Here is a 14,272-nt window from a genome sequence, read left to right as displayed (position 1 = left end):
CGGTTCTCAGTCACTCACATGGCCCAACACAAGGACCTGTTAGCCACAATCCCAGCCTTTCCTGCAGGTGCCATCAGCCAGGGCTCAGAAGGCTCCTGATAATTCTGAGCACCCAGCCACCAAGCAGAATGAAAAATGATGGTCCCTCATCTACCCCATGTGGGGACCAGGACAATGACTGTGGAGGCTTATTACGGATCCCACACTGTACTGTAGTGCTGCAGTCTGGCTAGGCACAAATCACGAGCCACTGAAGCAGGAACAAACTTTATTTCTGAACTCCACCAGCACACTTCACACATGCTCCCTGGGAATCCTCTCCCACGCCACATGGCTAGTCCAGGAACCAACAGGCGGAAATATCCCTCCTCCAGCACTTCCCCAACCAATGGGAACTCTCTGGGAATTCCCACGACAGCTCAAGCAGAACTCAACGGGAACTCCGTGAGAACTCACTGGCGTCACCTCTCAACCACTACTTCTGGCAAAAATGCCATGCGTCATCCCGACTCGGCTGTGGCCCTCAACATCTCCTCCCTTCTGTTTAATTGAACAACAAGCAATGTGGCTTAGGGACCATGCCTGTTAGGCTATCCAATACTACACATGGTCCTTACCCGTCATCAGATGAGCTGACCTTTAGGCATCAGCCTCCTGTCTTAGGTTGGTACCACTGCAATTGGATCATACCCATCACTGACTACCGGTCCAGAATACAGCCATACTTGTGGATAGGCCTTTGCACAAGTGGGGAAGTGAGGTTCTTTGCCTCACTTCTGTTGGCCTCCAAATTTGGCCTTGGTGCCATTGGGGTTTGAGGTTCTTTGCCTCACATCTGGTGGCCCCCAAATTTTAGACCATCACTAGCAGAAGGGAGGAGGATACAGAAATGCCATGACACCAAGCCAATTGATGGCTCTTATGGAAAAATTGCATCACTGGTGACACCATCTGCAAAGATACGCCAACACTACCACAATTCACTCCACCAACAGATAGTTCACAATGCATACAAGTGATACATAGTCTAGGCAAGTTCTGCAAGCAGTTCAAACCAGAGGAATCCATCAATATGTCCATTTCCTCCCAAAGTAAATCGACTCCATGATTGAGCATTACTTGTTGAGTTATTATTCATTCATGCATCAGTTTATACAGTTTGTTGTGATAACTATCAAAGAGGCTGTAGTTTGGTTTTATCTTTGTCTTCACCAGCACTGGGATAAAGATAGGAATTCTGGCAATGATGCTAAAAAAAATATGTAACATTCCAACAGGTACTAAGAAAACAATTTTCTGAACAATTTACATTATCCTGAATAGAATTATTAAATATAATGAAAAGGAAAGGTGAAAGTAAACGAACAGATCTGTTAATCTCCTTATTTGTTCACATATTAATACAATCTTCAACAGCTGTTTACCCAATGTAAATTATACCAGTAAAATCATGTGAATAAAAAAAAAATTGGATCCATTTTTTCATGAGCGCTCCTCATATGTCATACGCACACACAGACATACAACACAAATCACAAGTGTGCACACAAACATATAACACATAAGACAATAGTAAAGGCCTTGTAGCTTTACACAGGTGAAATCTCCATTGCAATGTTCAAAAACTCCACAGTCAAAAAATTAAACTGATCAGAAAAACATTAACCTAGGTCTGTATGAGATCAAAAAATAAAATAGAGCTTCATGATATGGGAAAAGGCAATAATAAAATAGATATTGAAAAAAGCATCCTGGTTAATCACTGTTGCAGATGTAAGAATAGCCAAGCTGGAGCTCTGTATATCAGTTTTTATGGATTTGAGTCAAATTATCTTCCTTTTGGTCTATAGAAATCGCTTTGGTTAGTCTCTCTGGAATCCAAATCTGATGCTGTTCTCCCTGCGGAAACACACAAACAGACCCCTGATACCAGACAATCACTGGGTCAGGACAATTCCATTGTCCTGTTCGAATATCCTTCCAAAGTACTTTAGGCTTATGTACATTTTTTGGACACATATCCCTTCCCGCAGCACTAAGCTCTGATGAATCCAAATTTAAAAAGTTTAGAGTTAAAAGGGTTATTTTAAGTTTATCTTTGGGGGATATATACCCCTTTCCAATTCCCTCTTTTTGCTTTAATAAGTACATTTTAATAGTTTGAAGAGCTCTTTCAACTATGCCTTGTCCCTGTGGATTGTATGAAATTTCTGTTATTTGAGTAATGCCAAATGATGAGCAAAATTGTTTAAAAGAGGTAGAGGTATAGCCAGGACCATTATCTGTGTTTTTAACTATTTTGGAACGCCCACAGTGGCAAGATTTTGTAACCAATGAGCTATAACATCTTTAGTTTTTTCTCTGGTATGAAGGGAGCTCATCAAAAATTTGAAAGAAGTATCAACTGTAACATGCAAATATTTTAATTTTCCAAATTCTGGCAAGTGTGTGATGTCCATCTGCCAAATATGATTAGGTTTCAATCCTCTAGGATTGACTCCAAGATTAACTTGTGGTAAAAAGGTCACACAATTTTGACATTGATTTTTTATTTGTCTAGCTTGTTCCTTAGTTATTTTAAAATGCTTTTGTAAAGTATTAGCATTGACATGGAACCTTTTATGAAAATTTGTAACTTCTTCTAGTGTAGAGAAAATATGTATGTCATGTGTAGTTTTATCTGCTAAATCATTGCCCAAACTAAGGGCTCCAGGCAATCCTGTATGTGCTCTGATATGTGCTATAAAGAATGGATCTTTTCTGTCCCAGATTAGATTTTGTATAGTAGAAAACAAAGAGAAAACAGTAGAGGAAGGGAAAATCCTACCAGCATCATCAATGGATACTATAGCATTAAGTATATACTGACAAACAGAAAATAAATTACATACAGAATCTTTACACATCACAAAAGCTTGTAATACTGCATTAAGCTCTACCTTTTGAGCTGATTGTTTGGGTACTAAAAATGTAAAGTTTGATCAGGGGTAAGTACTGCTGCTGTTCCATTATTTGACCCATCAGTGAATATATTTGGAGCATTCATGATAGGTGTCTTTCTTGTCATTTTTGGAAAAACTACAGGGTACAAAAAGACAACAAAGGATTAGATGGTAAGTGATTATCTAATGAAACGTTAGATTTACACATGATTATTGCCCACGTATTTAACTCATTAGCTAACTCATCAATTTGATCCATAGTATATGGAGTAATAATTTTATCGGGAGAAATCCCAAACACTCCCTTTGCTGCTTTTATTCCTTTGAGCATTAATTGTCCTACAGCCTCAGGATACCTTGTAAAAATAGTGTTAGGAGAATAAGATAAATGTATCCACAATAATGGATCTTCTTGCCAAAATAGTCCTGTAGGAATATTTTTTATTGGTATTACAATAAATAATAAAGGCAAACTTATATCAATTCTATCCAAATGCATATTTTCCATGTATGTTTCAATAATTTTTAATTCCTTTCTTGCTTCAAGCATTAGCATATGGGGTGAATTTGGATCTGATGGACCTTTTAGGATATCAAATAAAGGTCCCAACTCTCCTGTTGGTATGCCTAGATAAGGTCTTATCCAATTTATGTCTCCTAATAACCTTTGAATGTCGTTAAGTGATTTGAGTTGATCTACTCGTATTTGAATTTTTGGTGGATGGACCATGGCTGAGGATAATAGAACTGCTAAATAATTAATTGGAAAATTTAATTGTACTTTTTCTATTGCTATCTCTAGATTATATTTTTTTAATAAATTTGTAAGTGTGGCATAACATTCTAGCAATGTGTTTTCATCTTTGTGTGCTAACAATATATCATCCATATAGTGAAATATTTGTAGTTCAGGATTTTGATTTCTAAGTGCCTGGATTGCTTTGTTAACATAAATTTGACACAGAGTTGGGGTGTTAGCCTTCCCTTGAGGGAGTACTTTTCATTCATATCTCTAATCGGGATCTTCATGATTCATTGCAGGGATAGTAAATGCAAAACTTGAACTATCCTCAGGATGAATTGAAATTGAAAAAAAAAACAATCTTTAATATCAATAGCTAAAACATGCCAGGTTTTTGGCAAAGCAGACAATTGAGGAATCCCTGATTGAACAGGTCCCATAATAACCATCTCATTATTAATGGCTCTTAAAACTTGCAATAATCTCCATTTTCCAGTTGTTTTTTTTTTTTTTAGTGACAAAAATGGGAGTATTATAGGGAGATACTGAAGGTTGTATATGTGCTTCCGCTAATGGTTGTTTGACCAGGTCATGGGCTGCTTGTATCTTTTCTTTAGTCAGGGGCCACGGAGTAACCCATACTGGTCTTTCTTATTTCCAAGTAATTTTTATTGCCACAGTGACCCCTTGCGAAAACCCAATCTATGTCTATGTATTCCTTGATCTTTTTGAATTGGTGCTGCTATACCTTGTTCTTGTTCTCCTAATTTTTTTTTCTTTTCTGAAACCTTGTCCAGCCCTAATAGTGGGCACATTTGGATTGATTTTATTTGTTAATGTCAAACCTAATTGATCTAGGACATCTCATCTCCATAAATGTATAGGAAAATGATCCAATAAATATGACTGTATAGTTCCTTCACATCCTTCAGGATCCTTCCAATCTAATACCATTGCACTTCTATCTGGATTAGTTGCCACTACTAGGCCTCGAAGCATTTGAGGGGCTTGTTGTAACGTCCAATGTTTCGGCCATTCTTGACGAGATATGATGCTAAGGTCTGCACCTGTATCAAGTAGCCCATTAAATTCATGCCCTTGAATATTTAGTTTTAGCATTGGGAGAGAATCTAAATTTAAAAGCAGCATAGCCCAATCTACACCTGTGGAGCCTAATCCCCTGGAACCTTTTTCTATACTATTATTGGAAAATTTATCATGTAGGCTGGGTATTATTAATAACTGTGCTATTCTATCTCCTGGTGAAATTACTGATATACCTTTGGAGAACTAGCTATTATTTTTATTTCACCTTCATAATCAGGATCAATTACCCCAGGACTTATCATAAGTCCCTTTAGAGTAGAAGAACTGCAGCCCAACAAAAAGCCTACTATTCCTTGGGGAAAAGGTTCTTTTACTCCTGTGGGAATGATTTGAACTCCCATCTCTGGAGTTAGTACTGCTCTGGCAGAGGCATAGATCTCCAACCCTGCACTTCCTCTGGTTTGTCTGATGAGAGATCTGATGGATAATGTGTCCTGATCACTACCCTGATGGTGTTGCTGGGTTCCTCCATGGTGTTTCTGGGTTCTTCCAGGGCTCCATATATTTTTGGTCATGGGCCCCAGAGCATTGGGCCTTCCTGTCCATTTTTTTGGCAATGGAGCCCAATGCCTTTCTCCACGATATTGTGGGTAAACACCTGGTCCTTGTCTGTTTTTTGATAATGGAGTACCCTCTATGGTGGTTTGGGAATGGCATTCATTAGCCCAATGTCTCCCTCTACGGCATCATGGGCAAATACCCACTATTCTACTCCTTTGATACCTAGCTTTGTTAAACCCTCCTCCTGTGTGGAAATTCCTTTTAAAATGTCCTGTTTGTTCACAATTGTAGCATGTTTTTGGCCTGGAATCTAAAGCCTGTTGTACTGCAGCTGCCAAGACTTGTCCTTGTTCATTAATGTCTCTACATAATTTAATATATGTGTTTAAATCTCCATGTTTCCATGGTCTAATAACCTCTCTGCACCAATGATTTGCTTGGTCATAAGCCAGTTGTTTAATTAATGGTATTGCTTGTTCTGTATCCTCAAAAACTCTGGTAGCTGTTTGAATAAGCCTATCTACAAATTCAGCGTAAGGTTCATTAGCTCCCTGTATTACCTTAGATAATTAAGCTTGTAAATCTCCATGTCCTTGTAAAGTCTTCCATGCCCTAACTGGATCTGAAGCAATTTGTGCATATATAGCAGGATCATATTCAATTTGTTGCTGTTGACCCTCATAAGGTCCTCTTCCTGACAACATATCTAGATTTCTTTGAGGGTAACCGACTGCTGCATTTCGCCTAGCCGTCTCCATGCAAATTCCTCATTGGCAACCTTCCATAAAAATATTGTCCTCCATTTAGCACAGATTTACACATGCTAGGCCAATCTGCTGGCGTCTTGTCCAAATTGGTAATGGATTCGACCATGCTTACAGTGAAGGTGCTTGAGGACCATAGGTTGTTACAGCTTCCTTTAACTGCTTCACTTTTTTGAAATCTAAAGCACGGTGAATTTGCTGCCCTCCTGCCTGCTCACGTACAGGGAATGCTGATCTTTGAGGTCCTGTTTCAGGATCCCATCTATCAACTACGGGGGTTGAGGGCCACTCAGCTGTCTCTATAGGTGGAGCTGTTGGTTGAATTATGCCCTCTGGTGATAGAATGGTGTTAGTAGCAGCCTCCTGTTGTAGCTTTTTCCCTAATAGCCCCTTTTCCTTTAAATTTTCTTCCTCTGTCTGACAAGCTCGAAAGATCTTCTCTTTTGCTTGATCTAAAATGTCTTTCTCCATGGTCTGAATCTCTAACAATTTACTTAATACTCTTTAGGATTGTTTTTTACTAATTTCTAATCTACAAAAAGGATAATGCAACCCAATAAGATAATACAAAACAAAACCGAAACAAAATGAAACAAAACCAGAACAAAAAACCCTTGTATCAATTTTTCTATTTTATTGACATGTACATTTGTGGTCTATTTCTATCTCTTCCTCAGGGGCAAACAACTTCAAACCCTGAGCCAACCATTTTTCCCAGTTTGCCTGAGAAAGTGATAGGGAGAGGCAGCTTGAAAAAAAAATCAAATCAAGAACACATTGTTTTTTAAAATGGCACCCATTCTCTCACCTTCCCTTAGGGGTGAGCAATTTCACTTACCCCTGAGCTTCAGGTGCTCCTCGTATGGGCCACCAAATGCTGCAGTCTGGCTGTGTACAAATCATGAGCCACTGAAGCAGGAACAAACTTTATTTTTGAACTCTACCTGCACACTCCACACAGGCTCCCCGAAAATCCTCCCCCATGCCACGCGGCTCGTCCAGGAAACAGAAGCCGGAAATATCCCTCTCTGGCACTTCCCCAACCAATGGGAACTCTCTGGGAATCCCAACGAGAGCTCAAGCGGAACTCAACGAAAACTCTGCAAGAAGTCGCTGGCATCACCTCTCAACCACTACTTCTGGCAAAAATGCCATGCGTCATCCCGACTCGGCTGTGGCCCTCAACACTGTAGGGACCACAGATGCACCCTTCCTAGGCCTCAGACACTGAATTCAGTGCAGTTTTGAAGAAAGCATTGGAATCACCTTGTCATCATCGTGTTGAACACTAATAAAATATAGGACACACCTGAATTAGAGAGATAGGGAGGTCCCCCTCCCTCCACCATCCCTGAAGGCCCACCCTGATCCTCTGAGGCATTTTAATGGAAGCTGAGATCTGAACTGAGGGCTGGAGGACACTTCTCTCTGTGTCCACCACTCTGTCCTCCTGATGTGTCCCAAGGACCCTGCAAATGCCCAAGGGAGGGAAAATGGTCACTGTCTGCTGACCCAAAACTCTGGAGACTCTAGTGTCTCTAAAATTAAGTGAACCACCTGCCTTTTCAGAGACTCTTGGAAAAAGCACCAGGTACTGCAACATGCTCCAGAAGTGGCCAGTGGCCAGGCTCAATCCCACCTGGAAACAGGTCCACTCACCCTGAAAGCCAAGGACATTTTGGAATGGAAATGGAATGAAATGGAATGAAAGTTCAGGGAGGGAAGGCATGGATTATTCAAAGTGAGATGACAAATATTGTGGATAAAATAGTGAAATTACACTAATAGGAACAATCTTCAGGATAAGTGGCCATTTCTAGGGACACACTTGCTGCTGCAAGTTAAGTGGAGTTGACAGAAGCTTCACAGTTATTAAGATTGAATGTCCTAAGCATAGGTCATTGTTATTACTATTATTATTATTATTATTATTATTATTATTATTATTATTATTATTTTAAATGATAAAACTAACACTCAAGAGTATGGAGCAAAATGTTTTTGTTTTGGCCTATGTTAACTGATTATTTTTTTTATTTCCAACTCCCCTGCATTCTTCATCCCTTCTAATAAAAAATATGATATTTTGGAACAGTTTATTTATTACAAGGTCCTGATGGTAACTACAACTGTTCAACCAAGTTGTCCTTGAACCACAGAGAAACTGCACAGCTGGACCCCAAGAACCATGAGTCTCTGGTCCCTCCATTTCTGCCTAGAGACTATTAAGCAGCAGAATATTTTGTGGCTTCAGGTTCCAGACATAGTGGAGGAATCCCAATTCCTGGACTGCTAACATGTAGCTGGAAAATATGTTTCATTTTCTGTTGAAACCACAGTTCAGGAGAGTGCCTGAAATTCACTTTGGACTAATTATCTAAGGAAAGAAAAAAGCACAACAGCAAAGCATGTATCACAATGTACAAAAAACACCTGTTGCTCTAGCAATTACTGTGGACAGAAATCTCCTCAGGGTGTTCCTCTGCATATGGCCATGAGAGGGTGCCAGCACACAGCAGTGAAGGCAAAGAGGGGCCAAGGGTACCTGGAAATCATGTTAAGTGGACTCAGATCCTGGGGTGATTGTTACTAGCACTTTATGACCCCCTTTCTTTAATTCTCTAGGTTTCATTATGGGTCCTGGAGGATGCAGGTGTATAATGATGTGGACTTACCCAAGATTTCACCCAGGAATGATGCTTTAGGAGTCCAGGTATGTGGACTTCTCTGGGGAAAGTGTTGCCAGGCAGCCCTGGTGGGTGTGGTCATCTGCCTTCTGACTGTTGGCTGGTAGGGGTGGAGCTCCCAGAGAGAGCCCTGGTCGGGGTCTCTGCATCTGCAGGTCTCTGGGGCTGTTTCAATGTGTTAGTGGCAGTGGGTCTGACAACAATGACCCTCAACACAGCACCTGGGGGCTTGGATGCCCTATCCATCACTCTTATGGTGGCACAGAGCAGAGCACATGCTTAAAAACCACCACACTGAGGGTCTTGCTGACATTTCTGACTGTTATTTTTATAACTATGCTGGCCTATGTTGTGAACACTAGTCATGTGTGACTACAAATTTAAAATAAAATTAAAGTTTAAATTGAATCTTTTAGATGCACTTTCTACATCTTAAGTGGTCAATACACACTGGGGACTTTTGGCCAATGTTGGTCTGAAAGGTTGGTTTGAACATCTTTGATGTTGTTGCTATGAGCACAAACTTTGCAGCAGCTGGTCACAAGCCTGTGTGACCTTTGGGCCTTCTTAATAGGCACAGGTGGTGTGGTCTTGAGTTGTCCCAGGGATCTTTCTGAGAGGGCAGGAATGAGGCTGCACTAACAGGGAGGCCAGGAGCCCTGGGCTCCCCATTCTGACTCCACACCTGCATCTTCATGCAGCCTTGGCCTCTCACATGCACCACAGAGTCCAGCCCTTAACCCTCTTCTCAATTATCACTTTTGAATCCCTGGTTGTCTCTTAGTCTGTTAAAAGAAAGACTATTAATATGAGCTGGACATCTGTGTTCCTTACAGAATCTGTACCAGTGATGGATGCAATAGGGTTATCTCCCTGAGCAATAGTGAATATTAGCAGTGAAGCCTCATGGGATCCAGAGTCTAAAATCCTAACCATGCCATGCCTAAGATTAACCAGTAGGTGGCCACAGCTAACCAGTCACCTAGACTTCTAAATATCAGGAAATAGAGTAAACCACAGAACACAGCACTTACCTCACACACACAGTCCACCTAGCAATGCTCCCACCAGTCCACAGTCACATCCTGGGTGCTCTGGGTGACTCTGTTCTACTGCACCTTATTGTAGAGTAAGCTGAGCCTTTCTAATCCTAATTTCCCAAATCCAATAAGCTCAGAAACCTAAAGTTTTGGGATGAATTCCAGTAGATTTTTTATTTTTGTATGGGAATGCTCAGTTAGTAAATGATGAAAAATTTCCAAAATCTGAAGAAACACTTCCAGGTTCCCACATTGAGAAAAAGGATGTTCAACCTGTGTTCTACTTTCCATCATTACAATGTTTGACCATGAGCACATATAAACAGGAACACCATGGATCAGGATGATGTACAACTATAATGCCTTAAAATTTAAAAAAAATCTGAATAAATTATTAGACCCAAATTTATTTTTAAAAACTTCTATTTTCTAAAACATTGTTTTAGGAAATGTGCCTCTTATGCATTTCCAGAGACCCTAGAAGAGAAAGCTGAAGGAATTCTAGTGCAGCAGAACCAAGGGGAGGTGGTGGGTTTTTCCTTTTTGTGAGTCATTTGACAAATATTAGAGAGAAGGTTGAAAGACAAAACAAGGGTCCTCTGAGCAGGAAGGATGTGACATGGCCTGTGAGGGTTTCCTGAGGTGATGGTCTGAATGTGGATGGTAAAAAGAGGACAGAGGTCAGCTCTGGTGGCTGTGATGGACAGTCCAGTAGATATTTCATTGCACATCAAGAAAAATAGGTAGGATTCAAGAGCTGAGAGCAGGTAGTGAAGAGACCACCTAGAGCTCAGTGAGGCTGTGGAGGGAAATTAAGGCTGAGTCCTGTGGGTCTCAGTGAAGCTGCTCTTCTGACAGTTCTGAGGAGCATTTTCACCATGGAGGCAAACAATGTCATCATAACAAGAACAGAGGTGTTTTGTGTCAGTGGTCAAGGCATCATCTTGATTAACTAGAAATCACACCTGCAAGGATGGTGCTGCTAGTGTCAGAGATTTACTGATGTAGAATGTGAGGTGAGGGCAGCTGAAGAAAACTCCACCCATGCCCCTTGATTTTTGGGACACCTCTTTCCCCAACCTGATGGCCTGACTCAGGGCCCACATGACAGACAGGCCACTGGGTGGACACTGTGCTGCTGTGGTGAAGCTGTCACAGTTGGATTTTGGGGACTCCATGAGAATGTGGAACTGTATCAGTGAAAGAGCTTTCAGGAGATAGAGAAAGGTCAGGAGAGCAAGAGTTCACCTGCTGGAAGACATGGCAGATTTACAGGTGACATGTTGTCCCCCTGTTAAGGAGAGAAGGCCTTAGCAGGCTGGCAGTGTGCACTGTGCAGGCAGGATGGTCACAGAGCACAGAGGATCATGGGAGATAGAGCTCATGCCTGATGAACAGCACCACCATCTGCCTCAGGGACCTGGTGCCACTACACCAAGGGGGTCAGAGCCTGGTCCCGCTCCTCTGTGCACTTGAGGTTTACCTGTACCCACTGCCAGGACTAGAGAGTGTTGCTCTTCACTAAATCTCACAAAGGATGTCATTTCTTTCTTTTTTTTTTTTAGAGACAGAGAGAGAGAGAGAGAGAGAGAGAGAGAGAACTTTAATATTTTTTTTTTTTTTTTTTTTTTTTTTTTTTTAGTTATCAGCGGATACAACATCTTTGTTTCTATGTGGTGCTGAGGATGGAACCCGGGCCGCACGCATGCCAGGCGAGCGCGCTACTGCTTGAGCCACATCCCCAGCCCCAAGGATGTCATTTCTTGTTCCTCCCATTCTGCTGTGTGTTCTAGAGACATATCTGTGCCTGGGCCAGATCCCTGGGAAGCTCTGCCTCAGTGGGATCCAGAGGGAGCTATGCAGCCTCATTTGGTTCCTCTTCCTCCTATTCGTCTGTGTCCCTGTAGAGGGACTGGTGCTAATTTTTTTCATGAAAAAAAAGGCTTCTAGGTCAGGCAGCCTTTCAGCTTAGAGCACTCCTCATGCATCTCTGCAACTACTTTTAGGAGGAAATAATCCAAGCTAGTTCCTGCAGCCTACACATCAGTCACAGTAATTCACAGAACAGCCTGTTTGGGCTTCTATCCTCTGAGCAATGATACTCCATGTGCCAAAGCATGGAAGTCCAGCTGCTCCTCTGAGTGGACTGGAAGAGGACTGAGGTCTTCTGCCAGATCCCCTGGATCTCAGGATGCTGCCCCCAGCACACTTGATATGTATTCATGAGAAGCACAAGTGAGTCAGAGGAGAGCCTGGGTCAGTCCAAGGTCACCCACCATATCTCCCATAGCCCATCTTTCTGTAGACGTCATAGACACAGAGAAAAATAATCAGGGACCTTATAATATTGTGGTTGGCTGAAAGCCCCTGACCTCTGCCATGTAGTGTCCCCAAACAGTAAAATCATGGGCAAATGATCCCAAAGGTAAACACACACAAGCATGTGCTGTGAGCAGACTGCTCTGTCCTGTAGAGGAAATCGTTGTTCACTGGGTCCCCACAGTGTGGTGACCATTGAAGGACAGCAGGTTAACCAGGACCCCTGTAGGGTCTCCCAAGTCAGTGTCTAAGCCTTTGAGTGTCTGTGGTTCAGATTCTTAGTTGGTAACCTTCATGGTCTCCTCCTGGCTCCAGAGAAGGGATGGTCATGGTCTAGAGCCCAGCTCTTCAGGAGCTGAGGACACCCTCGTAAAATTAAGAAAGAGATGGTGGAAATGAGTGGATTCAAACCTCCAGCTTTGCTCAGGATGGAGAAGTCTGTCCTTCCTTCCCTACAGACAGCTCTCTCCACATAACTGCAGTCCACCTGTGACCAGGACATGGACATTTCTGCTCTGTCCCATCCCGTCTCCATGGCATTTCACATGTGCCCATTTGCCCCCTAGTGTCTTCTTTAGAAAATTGTCCAGTGGAGACTCCCCAGCTGCTGTGGAGCCAGTCTCCTCAGCCTCCTTCAGCCTGATGTGGCAGCCTCTGCTTCCTTGGATCTTGGGGTCCTGTCTCTGTTGAAGGTGCTGTGCCAGTGACTCTATTGAATACCCTCACAGAGGATGCAGTGTCCCTCAGGACTGAATTCTGCTCCTGCATCTGGCATTGTGGTCACTCGGTTGGCATAAAGAAGCACCCCACTGGGCAACTTCACATCAGAAATGGACGTTCCCATGACTGTGGGATCTCAGGCCAACATCGAGGCACCAGCAGGTTATTTTGCTCTCACATGGCTCTCAGAGGACTGTCCTCCTGTGTCACATGGCTTTTCTGGTGTCTCTGAGACCTTATTTCCCCTTCCTATAGGGACACCAGTAACACTGAATTAGACCTAAACCCACAGCCTCATTTTTATGTAATTTCCTGTGTCTCACTCTCACCAAGATTGTCACTATTTCTTCTGGATACCACACACGTCCTTCAAGGAAAAAAAATGATGAAACTCAGGACAAGATAGTGGTAGTTATGGTTAAGGAAATAATCTGTTTTACACTCTTGGTTTACTTCAAGGTGATGATTTTCATGTGGAGTACCTTCCTTCCCTGGACCTGTTTCCCACAGCCTGAGGGCAGGGCCTCTGCTTCCCCAGGTCCTCAGTCCCACTGCCCAGGAGAGCTGAGTCCTCACAGCACAGGATCAGAGCCTGAAGCTCTGGGGCAGTCCCACCTGTGCTCAGCCTGGCTGAGCCCCTGCCCAGCCTCTCCCACATACTACACTAGTGAACTTCTGTCCTTGATCTAAAGCTCAGGACACATTTCCACAAATGTTCACTCACATTGTCACCTTATTATGATTGTTCTTTTTTCAACCCCAACAATTTAAAATTATATTCAAATATTTCTTCCTTATTTAACATAACTAATAAACACAGGAATTTTTAAAATAATATGAAGCTTTTAAAATCACTCTCCCTGCTGGGCAAGGTAAGGTCATGTGAGCCCTCTCAGAACAGAGCAGGAGGAAGAATTAGGAGACCCAAGTGAACATCTCAGAAATGATATATGAGTAGGTATGGAAGTGGTAGGGGCTATCAGTCAGTGGTAGAGAACTTGTAATCAAACGTAAGACCTTGGGTTCAGTCACTAGCACCAAATCACAAAAAGTGATGGCTGTGGACTCATATTGAAATAAGTATTTTTGATTCCACTAAGAAGACTGAGAGGGAATAGCTTTGCTATTCATTCCTGCAATAGTTAAGAAAAAATACAAGGGATTCTATGAGGTTTAGAAACATTGCAGCCCACTTGACACCATGAGGCATTACGAACAATATTAAAAATCCCACAAGATAATGTAAACAAAGCAGGACCTGGATCTTTTCTATTTTTACAAAACTGCTGCCTCAGACCTATATACTCCAACCTTCAAAATTCTGTTTATGTTTTGAGCAAATGCTAGAGAACTTTTCACTTGTTTCTGAAATTATTCAAACTTTTCCAGAAAAGATACTTAAGATGAAGAGTACTTCTCAACTTAGGCCTGCTCCTCTAGGGAAGACGGA

The sequence above is a fragment of the Callospermophilus lateralis genome, chromosome 14, assembly GCF_048772815.1.
Source record: "Callospermophilus lateralis isolate mCalLat2 chromosome 14, mCalLat2.hap1, whole genome shotgun sequence".
NCBI lineage: Eukaryota > Metazoa > Chordata > Mammalia > Rodentia > Sciuridae > Callospermophilus > Callospermophilus lateralis.
The sequence above is the reverse complement of the archived record's forward strand: the minus strand, read 5'-3'. Positions refer to the sequence as shown.